Genomic DNA, 22,764 nt, shown 5'->3' with positions numbered 1-22,764 from the left:
CTGTTTGTCCTGTAAAGTACATTGTGCTGATAGTGTGCTGTGAGTCAAAGCTGTATAAATAAGCTGAAGTGGACTGAATCATTAAATACAGGGTTACTGTTAGAAATGCTGACTCAAAACATAGTGAACATGCTGCTTTTAGATAGGAAACCTGTCATTGCAGTCAGGCCCATGACATTAGGTTAATGAGCAGTAAAACGGGTTCAGTTTGTGCTGAAAACAGACCTCCTGGAAGTAACCCCACCCAGATTAATAATATTGTGCACTGCCAATAAACAGTTTCTTCCTTCTCATGAAACAGAGCAACATGGCCCCATGTATGTGTCTTTCTACACATAAAAGCCCCTTCAGTCAAGTTTCACATTCATTGTGCTTTGTTTTTCATTGCTCACTTTAAATAAGAAAAGCTTAAAAAATCGAATCATTTATAGCCCTGGCAGACTTTGACTATAAAGTTTATCAGTGGTGTGAAACGAGATGGGCAAATAAATCACGTGAATGGAGCACCAATTTTGGTGAAATAAGTTTTATTACAACAATCAAACCTTCTTCTTCTTGCTGAGCAGCTTTTTACATTTTGCTCTGGTATTCATACATTTAGCTCCTCACCTTTAGTTCCCACCACAGATTATTTTCCATTTTTGGAATTCCAAAAGACCAATATTACTCCCAGTCAACAAAAAACATGTTGGTCAAGTTCAGATGACTTTAAAAATGTCTCATCTAATCTCTTTGTGTAGAAACTTTAAATCTTTTCAAAATAAAAGTCTGAATTCATAAGACCCTTGAAGAATTTTATTTCAGGTAAACAACATTAAACATTTACAGAAGGACATTACATCTTCCATAATAACATTACATAGAGGTTGTAACAAATAATGCAACAGCTATCCTAAAGTATACAATATTATTTCACCCCATAAAGTGATTGGCGACTCCAAACCACTTGTGAAAAGGATGTTTTTGTTCGGTTTTTCAGTGCAGCGTAGAAAAGAAAAGCAAACTGCAAGAGAAGCTTCACATTAAAATCTTGCAAACACAGATTTATTGATGAGCACAGCCAGGATGCATGTCAGAGCCAACCTACATGTTTATTATAGTCAAACCACTTATGTCCACATGATAAATGCCAAAAATAGAGGCCTTTCATATATATATATTTATAGAAATATGCGTTATCATACATGACTTTTCATTAGCGCTAAGGAGACTCTTCCAACCCTGTTTACCACCATACGCTAAGCTTCCACCTTTCACGTTTCCGGTGATATTTCATTTTGCAGTCACAGTGTTAAATATGCAATACCACCCCTTTCACTGGACCTTCTACAAAATGTATGAAGAACATTCCTGTTTGAACAGAGTTTCAACTCTGCCCACGTGGGACTTGAAAAGTTTTACAGCAAACTGCAGGCTGCAGAAGCTCCGGGAAACAGTTGGGGGGTGTTACGAAGCAACGCGAGGCACACGGAGAGCGTGCTCACACAGGGAGCAACATAGCAAAAATAATTATTCTTGGCTAATATTGCCTGCAATCCCTAAAGCCACTCGAGGCTGGGCAATCTTAGCGCAGCTCGATGGTATTAACCCTCTTCTGTCACGCTGCTTTAGTGGCATTACCCACCGCCTCTCCTCCCCTTTTTCCTGCTGCACAATCACAGCCTGCGGGTGACACTGAAAAGCTGGAAGATAACTTCAAGTAGAGCAGTTCTACCAGCTCCCCTCTGTCCATGTAAGGGTTCACATCCAGGGATGAGATTTACATTTGTGAGGAAGCCGGCATGCTCTGCATCCAGCCGAGCGAGAGGGCATGAATATTTATGCGTTTATCGTTTAGGGAAAGCCAGAGAGTAAAGTGACCATAAAGGCAATTTTTATTTAAAGTGCATTTTTTAAAATGCTGCTGGGTAAGTTAAGCCCATCATCTTTTTAAAAATCTTTTTTAAACCTCAGAGGTTTGACTCTGTGGTTGGAAAAGCTGGATTGGAACAGAGTCACAATAAAATGTCTAAGTGCCTCATAACTCCATAGCTTCCCTGTTATTGGTTGGATATTCTCACCTGTACGCAGCACTTGGATGTCATTTACAGGAGAAACAGCAGAATCAACCTTACAAGTAACAGCCTCAGTCCCACCATTTATTCCCAACGGCTCCAGTTCAGCGCTACAAATGTACAACTAAAAGGAAAACAGGTACATTTATTAAGTGGAAAATGGCTTGTTTGGGTTTTTATTTCTGGTGTGAAAAGGTGAAAAATTTTTGGTTTCCCCATTTATTCTCTGTTTACCAGCTTGTTACTGGATCAATATTGAGTGGGTCTGAAAAACCCTCAATATGCAACATTTTTTCAAATCTGTGATACATTTGACTTAACTTCTATTTCTAAAAATCCTCTAGTTGAAGTCAGAAACAAACATGTTGTTACTGTAAGTGTATCTGAACCATAGGTTAGGACGAACTTTTCTAAATGATTATTTTTTGGTTGTTGCTATTATGAATTGTATTATTGCCATACAAGGGTACAGACGCTAGTAGGGATGGGTCATATAGGTATATTTCTATGGTATTTATATTGAATGCTACGTACCAATTATCAAACAGACTATACTTCACTATACTGACACTACCACCTACTTACTGTTTCCTCTAAGGTAGAGCCAAAAGGGAGGGTTTGTCAGACATTTTAGTCTGAGACCTTGACCTGATTACAGCAGGTAGACCAAAAAATAAGGCTCTTCTGTATCATTATAGACTTTTGTTTAGTTTATCCATCTCATGCTGCACCTTCCCATCACTCAGGAAGGAAGGAGACTGTGACATTTGGTTTAATACCAAAGCATGTCATTAGCTAGCTTTGGGATATCATTCCTAAAAATACAATAGTGGTTTGGATGGAGAGAACTTTTTACTGCAACAGTTGCATTAAGTAACCTTTTGGAAAAAAAGAAAACACTGTTTTAGCTGAACAGTGGCATTGAAAGTAAACTATACTGTAGCTGGAGCTGCAGACTCTGCAGAGCAGTTTCTCCTGTTAGGTAATACAGCTGTATTACCTGGAATTGTGTATGTGTGTACTTGTTTAGCTATCATATTTAGGACCATTTCCAGCATATTTACTAACCTTTTGAAGACCGAAGGGCCCCAGTCCTAATACGGAGGACCCCATTGTTTAGGGTTAGGCGTTAGAGGTATGATAGGAATTAGGTTTTGGTTTGGGAAAATGTCTGGGTTAGGCTTATATGCAGTTACTTAAATGAATGTAAATCAATACAAAGTCCTAATATGGGTTGAAATGCAAACTTGAGTGAAGGCATGTTAGTGTGTGGGCGTGTGTTTGTGTGTGTTAGAGAGGAATAGGAATAATATCTACAGTATCCATTTGTCCGTGGCTTTAGATTTGCAGCCTCATGTTCTCGGCTGTTCAACAGTGCAGGGCCGTTATTATTGTCTCACTTGTTTTGAAACAGACTAATAAAAAGGAAGCCATTAGTTTGATAGTACCTCACAATTATCACCAAACAACTACTCTGTAATATTCAAATATCTTTACACAAAAAGAAAACAAAAAAAGAAATCTTAGCAATAGAAAAACTCATTTTAAACATTTTTGCAAATTATGTTACTTTATATAGCTGAGCTTTGTTCAGTAGAAAGTTCCAAAACATCCAGGAAAATATGCAAGGTTTGGGGAGAAGACATCTCAGGGAACAGCCTCAGGAGAGAGTATGTTGGTGGTTTAGGGACGAGTCAAAGTTATGCACAACCTTCACAGCACAGGCTGCACATAGACCCATCTTCACACATTTACTTTGTCAAAGAAAACTCTGGTGTAGTCACAACTCTTGACTCAGGAACAAACTGATATAGGTAACAACATGGATCAATCAAATTTTTTGGCATGTCAGAAAACTTGGAAGATGGATTTTTCAGAACTGGATCAAAACATACAGTGAGGCTTTTCAGCCTATTGCCTTGCTGCTTTGTCTTTATGTACATTAGCTCGTATTCTCAGATGGAAGCACTGACACTTATATTGCCCATGTTTGTTACGCTCAAACCTATGTTTCCACCAGAGCCGTTGTGGTCCATTGGAGTATTGCGTCTAAAAGCACTTTACGCTGTCCCTTCATCATCAATATGTTCAACACAGATTGTTCAGGAAAAGCTTTCAGGTTGCAACAACAATATCTGGTTCCATCATGGAGGTCCACTGACGCTACCCAACCCAACAAAACAATGATAGTGTCTCATTTAGAAATATTAGACTGCTGGAGCCTCATGTTCAAAGGGTGCAGATGATTGTCCATAAATTAAATAGAGAAGCATCGATATTTGAGCAGGACAGTGGAAACGTCATGGCTGCTGTGAGATTTTCTGCAGATGATAGACTTTTGGTGAGAAAGCATGCTGTAGGAAGTACCTTGAACTCGACTGACTTTACTGTTATTATTATTATTAATATTTTTTAATTTTTTAAGGCTATTGTATACATCACAGTGTGAATATAATGCTGGGATATTTAATATTTTTACTTTAATATTATGCTCATTAAGCCTCTGTGCACCAAACATTTTGTATTCATTGCATCATCAGCGATTTGACTAAGTGACTACTTCATTTTTTAACAGTTAAACTGTAACATCAGAATATCCTAAAAACTCACAAAAACTGACCTGAAACATTATTATATATGTACAGATGTAAAAACTACTATCAACTGTTTAAAAAACACCCTCAGGTGACATTAGATTGAACTAAATCATCTTTTAATTCCATAGGCTGTCCTCCTGACATTGTCAAAAAGCAATAACTTTTAAATTGTTAGCATTAAAAGCTGAAAACACTCAAATTTAAATGAATGTCAAAAGGACAACCTGTTTTTCTTCTAAGAGTAGTTCAATCCAGTTTTACTTAAATCTTGTAGAAAGATTTTGGAGTTGCTTGTAGATCTGAATTCCAGGAGAGGAAAGAACCAAACATCCAACAACATGCCTGCTATCTGCTCAGAGAGTGAGCCGCTGATTGTCTCTTCCGGTCGACAGAGACAAGGCCAACGGAACCACAGCCAAAACCACAGCTGGTTCTGAGAAACTTAACAGCATTTGACCCAAAATGGAGGTACCCTGTCTTTTCTCAAGATAAGACTGTTTTCTGGCTCCCCATCATCAGGCTGACCCCTTTGGAGCCCTGACATGGATTCTTCTGAGCGTCCCTCAGTCTGCAGATACATACTTAGAAATCTAAATTATGTCATGAGTTTAACCTATCAGAGAGACAGAGCAAGGTTAGAATGATGATTTTTAAAATATACATCATATTTAAGCTTTAGCAGAGACATTTATCCAACCTAATCCTTGTCTTATTTCACATCCCTACATCTCCGAGTGCCTCTTGTGTTTACAGTAGTTGCGTCAGCTTCAACCTTTCCCTCCGCACACTCCTGCCTTCATTTACAGTAACAGTGTGTGATCCTGTTACAGTAACAGGTATTCAATATTAACAGGTTTTGCAAATCAACCTGTTAATCATTACTACCATGACTTGTTAAATCTGTGCTTTTTTGTGCATCTACCTTATTAAGGAGAATCTCCAAATACCATTTTTTCAATAAAGAAATGTTTTTTGATAATTCAGAGAGAAGAATTCCCCCTGCAGGGTAAATATTTAACTACAATGGACTCCCAGCTATTTGAGCTTGTGTATTCGCTAAATTCTGGATTTTTCTTTGGAAGTATTCACATATTTTTTCATAGAGATTATATAAGAAAATAAAAAAAAATAAATAAAAAAAAAATTAGGAAGTTAAAATAACTTGGTTCAATGCTACCTGACACACTATTGGCTAGAATTTGTAAACCGGCCAATCCAGAAGCGCCATTTATTTTTCCGATTATCCCAAAGAGTAAAGATAAGTAAGATTGTTGTTGATAGCTTCTGCCTTAGAACTAAAATGGTTTCCACTCTGTGTATAAATGCACGTTAAGATATATTTGGTGTTTGAATGATAAAATAAGCAGCTGTCAGGCTTTTCAGAGAAAGACTCTCAATTATTTGTGGATTCCATCTATTTGTGAGCAGGTTTGGTCCCTAACCCCTTCAAATACTGGGTCCTGTGTTTTTGGTTCAGCAGGAAATCCGTGCCACTCTTTGTACATGAGACCACGTGTTTTTTATGTTATTTTATTTGGAAGAGTTGGGCAGCTTTATCAGCTTCCTTAAAGAAACTAGAAAGGTCTTTTTTCATTTGATATTGACATGCATAATTAGAGCAAAAAAACAACAACAAAAAAACAGCAAAGCTAAATATTTTAGGATAATTGCCTTTTTCTTATAGCTGCTACTGTCTCTCTAACTCCCAGCAACCATTAAAAAAGAGCTTTTCTTTCAAAAATATTAACCACAAAGTCAAAAGTGATTCATAACATCACCAGGAAATAAGTACATTTTACAGCGACTGGTCTCGATCTGAAATATGAAGAATGAAGGACCTCCAACATGGCTGCCAGGGGACAAGTTGCATCACTTTAAAGCTCTCCTCATCATCATCTTGTTTATTGTTTTTTTCCCCTCTAAAAGTCCACAAATCAGAGCTGAACTGGACAGAAATGAATCAGAATCCTAAGGACTTCCTGTGGTCTTCAGCATGATTGGACTGAGCCTCCTGAATGTGTGTGTCTACAGGGAGAGCTTCCCTGGTGAGAGTCGTTCAGTGGTAACAAGCAATAATAAAACTGTCCTTTATATAGTTTCTAGATGATTACGTCATACATACAAATATACATTCTTAAATAGGAGGCTAGTTACAAACACAAAACACAATATGTAGCGATAGTAAAGTTCTTTTGCTTCTACTGTGACAATGATATATGAGTTATTGGAACCTTATAAAAAGTAAACAAAACTTGCAAATAATAGTCTGAAATCTTAAGTACCATTCAAAATGCACACCTTTTCACTCACCTTCTGATGCATGCATACATCACACACACACGCACACGCCCACACTCACGCATACATTTAGTGAAGGTAATAAATAAAGAGAGAGCTGGAGGCCTTCTCGATGTCACCATCTTTATCTTCACCTTTTCTTTTTTCACAGCAGCCACCTGGAAACAGACAAAGATACAACACAGTGTGTCAGTAACTCACTCCAAACCACTGACAGTGTGGAGAAAACACACACCACACATGCTGTAGTTTGTTCTCATGCTACTAGGTGTTACACACATGAGCTAACAGTGAACTTCTGCATATCATGAACATATCAAGAACTGCAGTCTGAAGAAATGCTCCGCTCCTGACCAAAAACAACCAATCAGAGCCAGGAGGAGGGTGTTAGTGCTGTCAATCAATGCTGCTCAATGTCCTAATGGCAGAGAGACAACTTATTGTCCAAGGAAAGCCATTGATCCGCAGTAGGTACCCATCCTAACTAGCCTTAGCATTGGTGGCAGGCTATGTTGTGGTGAACCAGTAGAGAGCAAGAGGAGGGGATAAGCATGAGAGTGATTGACAGGGATAAGACCCTCCTCCTGGCTCTGATTGGTTGTTTCTAACTCTGTAGGGTATTTCTGCAGTTAGTACTGGGAGAAGGCAAAGAACCTGAGTTTCTTTCCCAGACTATGTCTTATATATTATACTGTCATGTTTAAAAAACATGTTTTTTTTATTATAAAAGTAACATACTGAAGCTTAACTGTTTATCCTTCTACTGCTCCATTCTGCCAACACTTATGAACTGAAAACACAAATAGCCCAGCTGTCTGGGGACAACAATTAAATCAGGGAAACGGTCAGAAAACATAACAGCCTCCTGATCATAATGCTAATGCTATTTATAACCTTGCTAACATTTGACTGTTTTAGCCATTAGTGAAAAAATGCTCTTGTATTACTTTACCAACTTTACTTTACATATCACCCTGCATTACTGGACACTGCCAAAAGATATATTCATCAGTCACAAAAACATGCTAATTTCTAAAATAATGCATTTGCTGTTTGTTTTTACTGGAAGAAAAGAAAAGAACAGAGCAGCAAACCAAGAGCAGAGTTGTAGTGTGGCAAAGAGGAGCAGGAAGCTGTCCAAGAGGGATCAGAGGATGAAGAACAGAAGCAGGGAGTGTAAGCAGGAGAAGGAGTTAAGAATGTCAAGCTGGTGAGAGTGACGGATTGGGGGGTGGAGAGGATGAAGAGGATGAGCCAGAGAGGAACAAGAGAAGGAGTGATCAGAGGAAAAGGAGGAGGAGTAAGAGGTTGACGTAAAGGAGGGATCTGCAGATTAATAAATAATACCTTGCCTCTATCTGGTCTGTTTCCTCATCTCCTCCCTCCTCCCATCACCCCCTCATAGGCAGAATCCAATGTCTGGGGATTGGATTCTGCCAGTCTTTGGTAGTCAGCTCTCAGTGAAGCAGTCCATTCCACATCAGGAATCCCAAACATCTGGATGAGTGCTTCTGTAGTTTACCCACTCCAAACATGAGTGTGTGTTACATAGGTGCATGTGACCATGAGAGAATATGCTGCTGGTGCCCAGAGAACGTAGAGAGCAAACAACAAGCGGAAGATTTTTCATTCGGAACAGGAAGAATGTGAGAATCCTGGAGTCTGTTAACGAGAATCTAGTTCAGTCCAACAGCTGACCAGTTTAGAAACTAGAACTAAACCAAGTCAATTCATTTAAATGTATTTAAATTTGTAATTAAGTAAAATATTTAAAATACAAATATATTCCATCAGAAGATGTTCCTTTTGAAGGAAGTTGAATCGACCTCTGACCTGATTTGGTTGGGAAGGTTTAAATATGCAGACCAACTCTGGCACTAAAACAAAGCAAAGCAGCTAACTGTGGTTCATCAAAAAACATGTCTCTGTTTAAACGAACCAAATGTAGGGAATGCACTACAACACAAAGCATTGTGGGTAAACAGAACCAAAACAAACCCAGATGTAATAGGATAGATGGGGGAAAAATGCTCCAAGTCAGCGTAAGGATGTGGTATAAGTTCTGATATAAATATGGCCAGATGAAAACATGGCACAGTCTCTGCTATGAACTCATGAAGTTTTCCAAATTATTAGCAGGAAAATGGAGGCTGTGGGATTGACCTGTACAGGAGAGCAGGGAAAACACTCTGCTGAAGTTCAGAGTTCAAGAGAAGTAAAGGACAAGTTTGCTAGGCATGAAGAACTTAAACTTCCCTGAAAAATGGAAGGAATACATGAGTTTGTTTGAAGAACTGCATTCTGAATGCAAACTCAGACTGTGGAAAACCCAATCTGTATATGCAAAACATGATGGGTTTACCCAAACTCTACTCTAAAGAACCATCCATCCCTCCCTCCCTGTGTCTCTCTCTCCCTCCCTCCATCCATCCATCCATCATTTCCTCTAAAGTTAATGTCTAAATGCCTGAACTTCAATCCCCACATGGATGATGGAGATGATCATCTGTTCTCTAAGGCACAGTCTAGAGCCTCTCTAACAGAAACATCTGCACTCTCACCAATTCTCCCACACCCCCACTCCAACAGCAGCAGCGGATGGATAAATATTTCCTGTATTATCAAGTCCAAAACTTAACAGGTATGGACCAAAGGTTAACAAGCTGCTGTCAAAACCCAGGCCTCTACAAGGGTGAGGAGATACAGAAAGTGTGTGTGAGTAAATGAATGTCATCAGCCCCCTCTCCAAAATGTCACACACCTTGTAAAGCAACAAGGAGATCCTCGTTTCAAAAGGATCTGTCGGACGAAGCATAGATGAAGGCTTCCGCTTTCTCTAGTCAAAAAGCATTTATCGGGAGAACGCATGGTGGAGGGGGAGGGGGAGTTATGTAGCATGGAGTCTCACGTTTGGAAGCAGATGGAGTTGATGGGTGGGTTTTGGGGTTTTACTGATGGCTGACCTATAATAGAGATGGAGTTCCTCTCATCCACTTTAAGAAAATCTTTAAAAATCTCAGTGTCAAAGCACAACGATACAACAAATCACACTAAAATGAAGCAATAATCTCCATTTTAGAAATGTCCTGCCCAGCTGACTAACTCTCAGACAACACAGGTCTGTAAATGTTTGTCTCAGGGTTTAGTTATGGGATGGATCATGAGACACCCAGCATTTAATTATCGCTCTACCCAATTATAACTCAGGCTTTCTTCAGAGCTATCAGTCACTGCAATCAGGTTCTTTTACTTCAGAATCACATAAAGGTTAACTTGTTTTCCTTGTGATAATCATTTATATTATATTGAACTGAAAGAAAGAAGGAGCAAAGCAGAGGTCATAAACACTTTACATTCTTTGGTTGACACAAGTTTAAATTTAGGTAGTCCATTTACTCGAACCACTCGATGTCTCGTGGATAAGAGTTTAAATATGGATGGAAAGATGGAGCATTCCAAGTTTAAATATATGAGGGAAAAAAATCATCATCCAGGATTTAGAGAACATCACAGTCTGCCAAAATTCAGAAGTAGATTGTTTCAGTGGCTCATAAAAGCACCATTAGCAAAAAAAAGTCTGAAGTAATCTCCCAACATTTTGGATGGATTTAGTTATAGTTTTCTTTATCTGTTTGAAGTTTGCAGATACTTTGCACTAGTTTAAACTGTTCAACAACAGCATCTTAAGAAGATCAAGGTCTAGACTCATTCAGTAGCATTTACAGACTGCTTGTGCATTGTGGTTCCTTTTTAACAGCTAATGTAGCAACTGTGGCTCTGATTGTTGTGCAATCTGAAAGCTGTGGGTTTAGTTCTAGCTGCTTCCTGACAAATGTTGATGTGTCTATAGGCAAGGCATCTTACACCATGCTGCCAGATGTTAAGTGATTTGTGTATTGGTGTATGATTGTGGCTCTAGTGATTGTGGTTAGTAAGAACAGCAAATGTTCTATTTAAATTCAGACCATTTAATGTTCCATTCCTCACCTTCACCTTCACTCCAAACCCTAAACCTTTGATCCCTGACCCCTGACCCTGCATTCTACCCACATCATGTCTGATCTTGTCTAAAGAGTTTGTGTGAGGTGTAGGCTGTCCCTACCTTACACAGAATACCAGGAACTGTGAAAGTGTGCTGATGATGCCTTATGATAACCCTGTGTGTGCTATGAGTGAAGCTGCACTGCCAGGTCTCAGGCCTGAATAAACATATCTTATTTAGAGTTTACCAACATTCCTTTTTGTTCAGCTTTGTTCTTGGACATCTGTCCTTGGACTTGACTTCAAAGCTATGTTTAAGAGCAATGCACTCTGCCACATCTCCAACAAACTCTGCACTGTCTCTGTGGTATGTGCGGATGATGAAGGAGAGTTGGCACAAAGACACAGGAAATGCTCCAGTTAACTGAACTCCTTACATTTGTTTCAGCTCAATTATCAGCATTAAATAAAGCCAGCAGTCGATCATATTTGAGGATTTTTGCAGGAATAGAAACTGAAGTGCTAAAGTCCATCCAAAGAGAAAGACACAAAGTCCCACTAAGGTTTGATCATCAGTAACTGAATTTAGAGTTTGAAACATTAAACAATGCTCTATTAACACCCTAACAGTGAGCTAGTTAGCCGGCTGACCGGATGCTTCCATTGGGTTGTTGGTTGGCTGACTGATTGTAAAACGATAAAAACTTCTTTATTCAGTGGTTGGTTGTTTGGCTGCTTAACGGGTTGAATGTGTTAAACTTGATGACTTGTTGGCTGGTTAATTTATTTAGTTTACTGATTGATTTGTTGGGTGGTTGGTCCATAGCGGGTTGGTTGTTAAGATAGTTGATTGACTTGTTGGCTGGTTGTTGGTAAGCTGATTGGCTTGACTGTCCAGAGCAGATGTAGCTACTGTACAGTAGCTTGTCACCATCAGCATGTGAATGTGTGTGAATGGGTGAACGACTGAATGTAGCGTGAAGCGCTTCGGAGTCCTCCACACTTGATATAGCATGATACAAGTACAGGCCTTGTACCATTTGCTTTTCTGGTTGACTCATTTTCAAGTTGAATGATTGCCTGAGTTGAGTAGCTGGATGGGAAAACCTAGTTTCAAACCAGTTTACTAAAAGTGTAGCAGCTCATGCGATTATTGAGTATTTTTGTATATCTACTAAGCAATGTTGCTGCAGAAAAAAGAAATCCACATCAATTTCGTTGTAAAAAGGAAAATAAGCACTTGGCTCCACAGCTTGTGTGCTCACCAGCTCTCTGTACTCAAACACAAACTCTTTCTGCCTCAGTTGCCTCGGTCTGAGCACGAGCCTTTAAAGCGAGCGTAGACTCGATCAGAAGCAGTCAACGCTGTGCTGCATGTTCATGTGTTTCCTATTACCCTGCATACTGCCAACGTACCCCTTTTGCTAAGCTTCTCCAGAATTAGTATTAATTGCTAAAATCACAAAATCCACTAAGTCTACACACACACATACACCCCGACAAACACCTCCCACATTCCCTTTACCATTCCACATACAAACACTAACTCAGCAGCATTTGCAACTGTAAATCTAACATTCAAACACATTCCTGCCAATGCTGTCTTACACATTGACCCACTGAGACTTGGCTCTTCAAGTGCAGGTGCAAATTATGATATACACATTCCTGCGTGTGTTGAGGCTTCCGTGGATACATGTCTGCTTGAGAGGCCCCTAAAATCTGAACACTGCAATCATCATGCATAGCTGAGCAAAACTTCAGAGCTATGGCTGGATGGAAAAACTGTGCTAGTTTGAGTTAAATATCTGTGGCATGCAGTAATATAATTTTGGTTCTGCAGAATATGTGTTTCTAATCTTGACGGTTCTCTCTCTCTTCTCAGGAGAGAAGTTTAATGAAGTGTTAAAAATGGCTTTAAAATTACAAGATTTTCATTAACAAATCAAAACAAGATGAAATTATTAGGGGGAAAACAACATTCAGTCCATCCATTGTCATACCTGCTTATTCATTCACAGTTGCAATGAACCTGGTGATTGAGTGAGAGGTGAGGTACACTGTGGACAGGTCACCAGCTCTGATCAAATACGGTAAGAGATACGGTGGATGTTCGGAGAAAGTAACCTTTTCTTTGCGAGCCAAATGTAAAGAATAAATAAAAGTTTAGTCAGAGTTAATATGATCTTATAGAAGGTGCTGCTGTGGAACACAGGATGCATAGGAAAGCCGGTCTCTGTTGGTGAGGTATTCTGAACAGAGTGTAACTCTGCACAATTCAAGGCTTAATGTGAGTTATGGGTGTATTTTTTCAGGCCTGAGTCCAAGGAAGAGGTTGTGTTCATGGTGTGCTATATGGAGCACTGTCAGATACTCCTTCAGCTGGTGCTACTTTATTTTACCAGATGAGGTTGATCCACAGTACAGCGTTAGTCTTTCCTCCACGGTTTGGTGGAAAGACTACCAAACCATGAGTCTCACTTTGTTTCCTTCTGCTACAGCTGTTTTGCATCTCCTCTGATTAGTTTATGTGGTTCCTTTGTCATTTTCCACCTTTGCCTAAGTATTTATGCCTGGGTTGTTAATTGTTTCTTGCTGGATTCTTCTGGTACTCTGCCTGTGTTCCATGACGTGCTCTTCTAGCGATTCCACACACACACACACACACACACACCAATGCACACACTCTAAAGTTCTCCTTATTTCACTCCTAAAGAACTCTGTTTTACCACAGTCAGTCTCCGCACGTGAGTCCTTATTGCTACGATAAGATTCTTCTATATGGAAAAATCAGGTGAATGTATAGTGATATGAAAAGTACATCTTAACTCTTCTAAGTCCAACTTTTAAAGTGTCATTAAAAGCGGCATGTAGATCTGTGAGATAAGATAACACACATCAGAAAGCAGTTAAGTCAGAAACCTGCAAAAACACTCTGACCTGCATGTGGTGCCTCTTTAATCACAAATCGTTACAGCAACATCCTGGACTAGAGAGCTCTCAGAGATCATTAGTGATCTCTGTTGATTCTCTGCTTTCCTCCAAACATGACGGTTAGGTTTATTGATCTTCCTAAATCACATGTTTGTGTGGATAGTATGGAGCTAGGACCTTAAATATGTTGATTTTGATTAAGTATTTACTTATATTTTAACATTTAAAATCTTAGCACAATTAAGTACCTCTTTTTTTAATATACAAAAGTTCTTAGCCAGAACCTTTGCATTGAGTTTCTGCTACGTTTCTCCGTCGCACCAGCGACATCCATAAACAACAGCGATGGACTATAAAAATACTTCTCTCGTTTCATTTTTAATTAAAAATCAATCTGAATGGACGCTGCAAAAGACTACTGTTGTATTCCAGTTATACAACAGTATTTATAAAAGCAGCTAGCCTATCAGTCAATTTATTCAAGCCTAACCAAGCTCCATTCTTAAAGGATGATCCTTGTGACAGTAAAGAAAAATAAGCACATTTGATCTTGTGTTTCTGTGATATTTACATATAAATATGACATTTTCATCTTGGTGTCTTTCGATCTGTTGCTATATTATTTTATTAAGGGTATGTTTATTGACCATAAACAGAACACAACAGACTGATTCTCTCCCCCCCAGATCTGATTAAGTAAAACTTATCACTCAGAAGTAGCCGCCTGTTGCGTTCATGGAGTCCACAGTCAGCATCAGCTGCATTATCACACTTCAGATTAAGTTCCTCCACTATCGTGGTGTGTGTGTGTGCGTGTGCATGGGGGGGGGGGATGTTTGTGTGAGTGCAGCTGACACACAAACGGTCCTGCATCACCTTGTTAGAAAGCTGTGGCTCATGCGAACATTCCCTCAGGAATTCAGTTAGCAACTTTTCTTTCAAACACCACATCCACTTTGCAGATGAAGAAATTTGCCAATTCTGAAGGAAGGAAAATAAACATCATAAAATATTCATACCCAGTTGAAGATTTTACAAATCCTAATTTACACCGATTAATATTTAATAAGGCTTGATGTATCTGAATGGAAGAGGTTTCTGAAGATTTGCAGGCACGACTACATTGGGGGATTTATTTAGTAAATAATGGAAAAGTATTATTCCCAAACTAACAATAAGAAATTATGATGACCATCTAGATGGGATCACAAAAGGGAAATATTTTCAAAATATTTAATGTAGAAGCAAATTAAACAAACTGCCTGGTTTAAAGACATTTCAATCATGGGTGGAAATCGGAATCGGAGAGGGTCCACCCCCCTCTCCCCTCCTAATCTTGGAAAAGTTTAGAATTGCCCCCCAAACAAATCATAAAAAATCTTTTTATTCAAAGGACAAAATAAATCCATCATTCATCTAAGAAAAAAGTAAGGATAGATTTTGAAGTCCTCCCCTGTCATTGTTAGAACAATGGTTTAGTTCAATATGTAGGAGGAGCAACAACAGGCTCAGTCAGAGAGCAGCTAACTGTGGCTGCAGCACAAACAAAAACCCTCCAGTAAGTAAATACTTAAAACATCAATGTTTGGATTCCTAATACCAATGAACAGGCTGCCCCTGAATTTGAATGTTAGAAATTATACTCCCCTATTACTATGTAGTCCAGTTAGCAAAACTACTAGCTGTAAAAGCTGGTTTTATATGTTATATTAACAATAGCAATAAGGATGTAATGTTATACTTGATTCAGTTTGGGGGACACTGACTGGTAGAGCAGGATAAAAAGAAACACATGATACATTTTTTTGTCTTCTTTAATTTCATGAAGAAAATAATCCTTAGAGAAACAGAACCTGACTGGGAACTGTACTGGGACCTGCCTGGACAAGCTGCTGATTGACATCACAAACCCGTCGTTTTTTTAGGAAGGCTTAATGGTATTAAAATGGATACAGTCCAACCCTACTGAGCATTCACCAGTACTGAGGCATGAGGCTGCTTGAACCCCAGGGAGCAAATCCCCTCACTGCACTAGAAAATCAGTGTGATGAATAGATTTGCCTTGCAGCCAAACTGTGACATGGTTCTATCTCCAGATGAAGGGCTGAGAGCCCAGTGGGCTGATCTAGGCAACTTGGGGACAAACAGACTGCTCATATTAAGGTTAGTTGAAAACCAGCTTGAGCTTCTTGGTTACATTCAAAGCTCATTTGGAAATCATGTGGGTCGCCATGATAGTGACGGGACTTATGGCTCCTTATGGCTTCCTTGAAGGGAACCAAATCTTCAGGGTCTGTTCACTTCAAAGAGCCGTTCAAATTTGAAAATGTAAATCTTTCTTAGAACAAGCTATTTTACCTGTCATAATTATATTTGACTTGTTTTTGTTGGTGAAGTTCACAAAAAAGTTTAATCACCTCTATTTAATAAATGTTCTTGCAGAAAAAAAGTATATATTTTCACAAAATATACATTTAAAAACATAAATGTCAAATAAACGCAATAAAAGTTTTGTGAGTATTAGAAATTAATCTGTTTGTTTTTCCAGGGGCTCTTGACAGGCATAATTTTTCTCCAGCATTGTTTCTATTCGGATTCCAGCTTCGGCCAAGCTTGAACTGAGTAAACAATCAACGTCAATGAAAGCAGCTACATTTCCATGATCACCATTCATCAGCCTGAGCCGCTATGCTTTTTGAAATGGGCCATCTAAGCATGTTAGCCTCCCTTCATATCAGAGTGTTGGGGCTGCTGTTGGTGGCTGTGAAAGCGGTTTTATTGAGGCCTAAATGGCTGCATTTAGTGAGGAAATCAGCTTGAACACACTATTCTATTTCTGTACGTTCTCCTCTCTCTTTCTAATGGGATTATAGGCAAATAGAGACAGAGGGGGCATGGCACATAGAGCCAATTTAGCTATTTAGAATGGGGGAGAGAACATGAGTGAGAATCTGCATTTTCTTGAATTCTTTCTGTCTGTTACAGTACCACACATTCACACACACACCCCCACACACATCTTTTAGGAGGGGGTCTGATACCTATGAATACTCTTATATGTGCAGTTTACAGAGGATGGGCATGTATGGAATATCAGCTGGGCCTCAGAGGTTTAGTTAATTACGACCAGCTGGGTCAGACCGGATCGGACTTCAGCAGATAGGATTATCTGCCTCATACACCAGCAGGCACAGAGAGAAGACTGCATATTGTTCTTTACAATATCAAGGTAAGGTATATTGATAGTTAAACGTGGAAGTGAATTACCTATTTAAAGCAAACCTGAAGTATGACACACTACTGATTATGCTATCTATCAGTAGCTACGTTTCCATTGACAATATACTGTACTTGTGCGATTTGACATATCAAAAATAAATTTGCCTAATGGAAACATGCAAATTTCAAACTGTCTCATTTTTTTATACGTTTTGGTGCTAGGATAAGTTGTTGTTTTTGACCAAACTGAATTTGGTTAATTTCACAAAACTGTAATAAAAGCACTTTTTACACATCGTGCAAGTCACATAATGAACTACCAGATGTTACCACTGGTGCAAACCATGAAGAAGATGACAGGAAGTAGTCGGGGGATCATGGGATGGCATGTTTTTTTAATGACTTATTGCGTGGACAAACATATTCCTGTGTGATTTTAAATTCTTATTCAATGGAAACACCACCATTGTGAAATTGTGTTTTTTGGACATTGGAATATAGACAATCTATTGACTGAAAACATATAGTTAAAGTAAGATTTATCCAAACCTATCTCATCCATCACTGGCAACCGTAGTGTTTGAAAATTAGTATGGTGATTTTTTTTGTCTTTTTTTTGTGTGTATTTGGAATATGTCTATAATAATCTTCTGAGCTGAATATCTTATTTTCTTTTTATGATAATAAAGGGCAGATATTGTAAATTTATATTCTTTCTGCTCCTTTTCATTCATGATTTATTTTGGTTGTTACATGAATTATTCATATTTATTATTAAGTAAATGAAATAAAAACAAAAATGAAATGAAATGAAATGAATTAAATAATATAACAGAACTTGTTCTCACTGGTATGAATATTTGCTTTTTATTGTGTGGTCTAACTAGTCCATCCAACTTCCTCTTTGAAAATATAAGCACCCCCCCGACTCCCTCTGCATGTGGGCAAACCTGACAAGGACTCTCCCTTGGTGTAAACAAGAGGGTAAACCCCCCCAACTATTATGAATTTATTAATTTAAATTATGAATTTATGAATTTTATGAATTTCATCCATTATTTTCCACCAAAAAAAAAAAAAGCAGAGATTTCCTCTTATGCTCTCCTCATTAAGGATAGAGCTGTGCAAAATGAGGCGGGGACGGTCATTATAAGTCTGTATGTAATTAGGCAGTCTGACCCCCTCCTCCCCACCAGCTGTACATTCCATAATCCATATTCAAAGGCAGCCCTGGCACAGAAGCACACGGCTTCACTCAGTTCAGCCTTCAGCTTACAGCTGTAGAAGCCGGTTTTTGGACTTGGAGGAACTTGGATGGCAGTGCTGCCGTGTCAGTGCTGCACCTGGTTGACTTCCTGCGAGATCCAGTGGCAGCTAGGAGCCGTCATGAGCTCCACCCCCACTCAGAGAGCGCTCAGCGTGCCGCTGCTGTGCGGCCTCAGGTTTCCAATTCTGTGTGATGAAGATTTAGTTCAGCATCACCCCCTATTGTCAAGAGTATTAATTAGCCTATTTTGTGTAAGTATAACGATCTGCATAGTTTAGTTAATTTACAGGGCATGCATAAGAATGACGGAGGAGGACTGCAGAGGAGGATATCTGCTTGGGAAATTTGTTTCATATTTACATAATTATTTAGAAGCTCCTGTTGATGCTGAAGATGATTTTTTTTTCCTTTGGATTTAATTTATTCCAAAAAGCATGTGTTTGCTCAGGGATCGTGCACAGGGACTCAGCTGGTTAATCAAGCATATGTATAATTCACTTTCCAAGCATGAGGTCTGGCACTGAGGGAGCTGTGATGAGTATTTCTAAATGGAATATTTTCACTTTCTTCCTGTGAGTTAGAAGACAGAGACTCTATATCAATAGAGCCTAACTAAAGCAACATGCTGCAGCATTCAGCCACACCCCTTATGTCTCCCACCTCCATCACCACACTCCAGCAGAGACAACCTAAACAAAGTCTGAGACAGCTTTTACAAACAATTAGACGACTTTGACTTCTAAAGACAGCAATGTTGCTTTCTGTCAGAGCAGGAGTCTGCAGCACCAGCATATACAAATATAAACACAATGAATAAGAAACAGAAACCTGAATGATGTCTGAGAACCTGTACAACCCCCCCCCCCAAAAAAACAAAAACCCAATTGCTGTGCAGTGCAGCACCATAACCTGGGCTTTTAGTGATAAAAGCTAGTTGAGGCGCTGCTACACCTGCAGTTCAGCATCAGCCTGAAATTAAAGGCGGGTTTAAATTTGCACATCAGAGCCAGGTATAATAATATACTATATTATTTTATTATTGTAGTATGTGACTTATAAAAAATATATATTTTGTAATTGTCATCATGTTGTGATAGTATGAAACAGATAATCTGTGAAAAAATGAGCTCCTCTGCCTTCTGCTAGTGCTAAATAGAAACAACCAACCAGAAATAGGAAACGGATCTTAGTGCTGCCAATCACAATCTTGTGTGGCGTGTGTTGTAAATGCTAAGGCTAGCTAGCATAACCACTGATTCGTTGTATCGCTGTGATGTAATCTGATTTTTTCAATATGAGTGAGATGAAGTCAAAGTAATCATAGATAAGAAATTATTCAAAGGAAATCTGGAATGTTTTAAGACATGTCTGACCTTTCAGTAAACACCAGACAGACTGAATAAATTACTGGGGCTCAGTTTTAACCTTATGAACCTTCAACTTCTGTTTGGAACATTCTGGATCTGAATATGGTAATCTAAGATTTCATTTATCTAATCAGAATTTCAGCAGGGCAGCTGCAGGGATGGAAGAGAATTTAAAGCATCCCAATTAAAAGCACTAACATTAGCACTGAATTGGCATGGGGGGACGTAATTGGAAACCAAAACCTACGGTACATAAAACTCGTTTGAATTCCAGACAACCATGTTACTCCTCCATGGGCTGCCACCTTATCGTGGTGGAGGGGTTTGAGTGTCCCAATGATCCTAGGAGCTATGCTGTCTGGGGCTTCATGCCCCTGGTAGGGTCACCCAAGGCAGACAGGTCCTAGGTGAGGGACCAGACAAAGAGCAGCCCGAAGACCCCAATGATGAAGGAAAACCTTGGACTTGGTGTTCCCTCGCCCGGACGCGGGTCACCGGGGCCCCACTCTGGAGCCAGGCCTGGAGGGGGGGCACGATGGCGAGCGTCTGGTGGCCGGGCTTTTACCCATGGAGCCCGGCCGGGCTCAGCCCGAAGAGGAAACATGGGCCCCCCCTCCCATGGGCCCACCACCCGTGGGAGGGGCCAAAGGGGTCGGGTGCAGTGTGGGATGGGTGGCAGCAGAGGGAGTGGACCTTGGCGGTCCGATCCTCGGTTGCAGAAACTGGCTCTTGGGACGTGGAATGTCACCTCTCTGGTGGGGAAGGAGCCGGAGCTAGTGCGTGAGGTCGAGAGGTTCCGGCTAGAAATAGTCGGTCTCACCTCGACGCACGGCTCTGGTTCTGGAACCAGTCTCCTTGAGAGGGGCTGGACATACTTCCACTCTGGAGTTGCCCAAGGTGAGAGGCGTCGGGCAGGAGTGGGCATACTTGTTGCTCCCCATCTCGGCGCCTGTACGTTGGGGTTTACCCCGGTGAACGAGAGGGTAGCATCCCTCCGCCTACGGGTGGGGGGACGGGTTCTGACTGTCGTTTGTGCTTACGGGCCGAACGACAGTTCAGATTACCCACCCTTTTTGGAGTCCTTAGAGGGGGTACTGGAGAGTGCTCCTCCTGGGGACTGCCTTGTTCTGCTGGGGGACTTCAACGCTCACGTGGGCAGCGACAGTGAGACCTGGAGGGGCGTGGTTGGGAGGAACGGCCCGCCCGACCTGAACTCGAGCGGTGTTCTGTTGCTGGACTTCTGTGCTCGCCATGGATTGTCCATAACGAACACCATGTTCAAGCATAAGGGTGTCCATATGTGCACTTGGCACCAGGACACCCTAGGCCGCAGTTCGATGATCGACTTTGTCATCGTTTCATCGGATCTGCGGCCGTATGTCTTGGACACTCGGGTGAAAAGAGGTGCGGAGCTGTCCACTGACCACTACCTGGTGGTGAGTTGGCTCCGGTGGTGGGGGCGAAAGCCGGTCAGACCTGGCAGGCCCAAACGTGTTGTGAGGGTCTGCTGGGAACGTCTGGCGGAATCCCCTGTGAGACGGAGCTTTAACTCCCATCTCCGGCAAAACTTCGAACACGTCCCGGGGGAGGTGGGGGACATGGAGTCTGAGTGGACCATGTTCCGTGCCTCCATTGTCGAGGCAGCCGATCGGAGCTGTGGCCGCAAGGTTGTCGGTGCCTGTCGCGGCGGCAACCCTCGAACCCGTTGGTGGACACCTTCGGTGAGGGATGCCGTCAGGCTGAAGAAGGAGTCCTATCGGGCCTTTTTGGCCTGTGGGACTCCGGAAGCAGCTGATGGGTACCGGCGGGCGAAGCGGCATGCGGCTCAGGCGGTTGCTGAGGCAAAAACTCGGGCGTGGGAGGAGTTTGGAGAGGCCATGAAGAAAGACTTCCGTACGGCTTCGAGGCAATTCTGGTCCACCACCCGGCGTCTCAGGGGGGGGAAGCGGTGCAGCACCAACACTGTTTATAGTGGGGATGGTGTGCTGCTGACCTCGACTCGGGACGTTGTGGGCCGGTGGGCAGAGTACTTCGAAGACCTCCTCAATCCCACCAACATGCCTTCCACTGAGGAAGCGGAGCCTGGGGACTCTGGGTTGGGCTCTCCAATCTCTGGGGACGAGGTCGCCGAGGTGGTTAAAAAGCTCCTCAGTGGCAAGGCCCCGGGGGTGGATGAGATCCGCCCGGAGTTCCTTAAGGCTCTGGATGTTGTAGGGTTGTGTTGGTTGACGCGACTCTGCAATATCGCATGGACATCGGGGGCAGTTCCCCTGGATTGGCAGACTGGGGTGGTGGTCCCCCTGTTCAAAAAGGGGGACCGGAGGGTGTGCTCCAATTATAGAGGGGTCACACTCTTAAGCCTCCCTGGCAAGGTCTATTCAGGGGTCCTGGAGAGGAGGGTCCGTCGGATAGTCGAACCTCGGATTCAGGAAGAGCAGTGTGGTTTCCGTCCTGGTCGTGGAACACTGGACCAGCTCTACACCCTCGGCAGGGTCCTGGAGGGTGCATGGGAGTTCGCCCAACCAGTCTACATGTGTTTTGTGGACTTGGAGAAGGCGTTCGACCGTGTCCCTCGGGGAGCCCTGTGGGGGGTTCTCCGGGAGTATGGGGTACCGGGCCCTTTGATACGGGCTGTCAGGTCCCTGTATGACCGCTGTCAGAGTCTGGTCCGCATTGCCGGCAGTAAGTCGGGCTCGTTTCCTGTGAGAGTTGGACTCCGCCAGGGCTGCCCTTTGTCACCGATTCTGTTCATCACTTTCATGGACAGAATTTCTAGGCGGCAAGGTGTTGAGGGGATCCGATTTGGTGGTCTTAGGATCTCATCTCTGCTTTTCGCAGACGATGTGGTCCTTTTGGCTTCATCAGATCGTGATCTGCAGCTCTCGCTGGAGCGGTTCGCAGCCGAGTGTGAAGCGGCCGGGATGGGGATCAGTGCCTCCAAATCCGAGGCCATGGTCTTGGGCCGGAAAAGGGTAGAGTGCCTTCTCCGGGTCAGTGGGGGTGTCCTGCCCCAAGTGGAGGAGTTTAAGTATCTCGGGATCTTGTTC

General features: G+C 41.5%; 1 protein-coding gene across 4 annotated transcripts in view; it reads right to left on the bottom strand.

Moving 5' to 3' along the window:
* Window positions 1–773: 773 nt before the first annotated feature.
* Window positions 774–22,764, bottom strand: part of cdk14 (cyclin dependent kinase 14) — a 156,328-nt gene continuing 134,337 nt past the window's right edge. For all 4 annotated transcript variants that reach the window (XM_028016631.1, XM_028016629.1, XM_028016634.1 and 1 more), the window contains one exon: window positions 774–7,107. The gene's annotated coding sequence lies outside the window, so the exon portion shown is untranslated. The remainder of the gene's footprint in view (window positions 7,108–22,764) is intronic.

The sequence above is a fragment of the Xiphophorus couchianus genome, chromosome 5, assembly GCF_001444195.1.
Source record: "Xiphophorus couchianus chromosome 5, X_couchianus-1.0, whole genome shotgun sequence".
Classification (NCBI taxonomy): Eukaryota; Metazoa; Chordata; class Actinopteri; order Cyprinodontiformes; family Poeciliidae; genus Xiphophorus; species Xiphophorus couchianus.
The sequence above is the reverse complement of the archived record's forward strand: the minus strand, read 5'-3'. Positions and strand labels throughout refer to the sequence as shown.